Below are 1,897 nucleotides of genomic sequence, written 5' to 3' on the forward strand. Positions count from 1 at the left end.
AAGTCCAAAAGTAGTTGTTTCACGTAGCTGGGTGCATCCGGGCTAGGAGCATAAATGTTAAGAATGGCAATTGGTTCTTGTTGGATCCTCCCTTTCAAGAAGATGTAACGCCCTTCCCTGTCGTTTTTGACATTTGTTACTTTGAAGTCCGTATCATCTGAGAATAGGACTGCCACACCAGCCTTTTTTTCTCTTCCATTGGCATGGAATATTTGTTTCCACCCTTTCACTTTAAGTTTCCTGAAGTTCCTTCTGGTTAGATGTGTTTCTTGCAAGCAGCATATAGTTGGGTCCTGATTTTTAACCCAGTCTGCTAATCGGTGCCTTTTCAGTGATGAATTTAAGCCATTTGTGTTGAGGGTTAATATTGAGAAATTATAATTTTGCCGTGACATATACCTGTGTTTTTGAGGTTATTGGTAATTGATTGTCGTTTCTGTGGATGGACTTTATTGAGATCTCCCTGATTGCCATCCTTGCTTATGGCTTGCTTCCTTTTTCTCTGGGAGTAGCGCATTTCTAAGGAGATTTTGTAGAGTTGGTTTTGTGTTGGCATATTCTTCTAATTTCTCTTTGCTGTGGAAGCATCTAGTTTTGTTCTCGTATACAAATGAAATCTTTGCTGGGTAGAGTATTCTTGGTTGACAGTTGTTCTCTTTCAGTACTTGAAAGATTTTGTTCCATTCTCTTCTTGCCTGGAGCGTCTGTTCTGAGAAGTCGGCAGTGATTCTGATGGTCCTGCCCCTAAATGTAAGCTTCTCTTTGGTTCATGCTAACCTTAGGATTCTTTCTTTGTATTCATTGGAGGGTAGCTTGATTACCACGTGTCTTGGGGAGGATCGTTTGGGTCCACCCTGTGGGGAGTCCTCTGGCCTTCCTGAATTTGGATTGGGTTCATGTTCCAGGTATTTTGGACGTTCTCCTGCATAATTTCCTCAAGTACTGGTTGTATGCCTGTCTCTCTTTCCACTCCTTCTGGGAGCCCCATGATTCTGATATTTGACTTCTTTATGTTGTCGTTCATCTCTTGGATCGTCTTGGTTGCCTTGTGTAGTTGTGACTCTAGTTGGTTAATAATCTGCCTGTTTTCATTCTGGGAATCTTCCAAGTCGGATATCCTATCTTCTGCTGCTGTAATTCTGTTGGCTAAGCTCTCAACTTTGTGCTTCAAGTCCAGGATCTCGTTTTTGAGCGACTTTGTTTTTGTGATTATGTGGTTTTTAAAATCTTTGAGCTCGTCCCATCGCTTTTCATTGTCTCTGAAGAGTTTTAAAATTATTTTTCTGAACTCCTCATCAGAGACGTCTTCAATTTCTTCATCTGTAATCTCTGCAATTGACCAGGCTTTATGGTGGCTTTTTGTGGTGGAGCAAGCTGTGTCTACCTCACTAACTCTCTTATTTCTTCCCATATTTGTGGCCCAAGGTGTTGCTGGATTCTCACCCTAGTCTAGTGTTTGTTTTTGAGAGACCCAGGCACCAGCTTGCTGAGGGGTCTCCAAGCGCTATCCTGTAGAGATCCGAGCGTGCAGGCGTGGAGTAGCAGGGTGAGGGAATTTTCAAGGCACTTTTGGTGCGTCTCCAGTACACTGGACCACAGGGCGCCACTTCCAAGGCCCAGCAGATTCAAAGCGCACTCTCAGCTCATCCCCTACACGTATGCGACCACAGGACGTGGGGGAATGAAGGCACTCTGTGTGCGCCCCCTTTGCGCAGGAACACAGGGCACAGAGGATTCTAGGTGCTTTCTCGGTGTGTCCCCAGTGTCAGGGACTGCAGGGCGTAGAGGTTCCAGGTGCTCTCTGGGAACGCCTCCTGCACGCGGGTCCGCAGTGCCCTCCTGGTGTGTTTTCCAAGCACAGGACTGTAGGGCGTGGGTTGTTCCAGGTGCTCTCTAG

This window comes from Ochotona princeps, unplaced genomic scaffold, assembly GCF_030435755.1.
Source record: "Ochotona princeps isolate mOchPri1 unplaced genomic scaffold, mOchPri1.hap1 HAP1_SCAFFOLD_199, whole genome shotgun sequence".
In the NCBI taxonomy this organism is placed as follows: Eukaryota; Metazoa; Chordata; class Mammalia; order Lagomorpha; family Ochotonidae; genus Ochotona; species Ochotona princeps.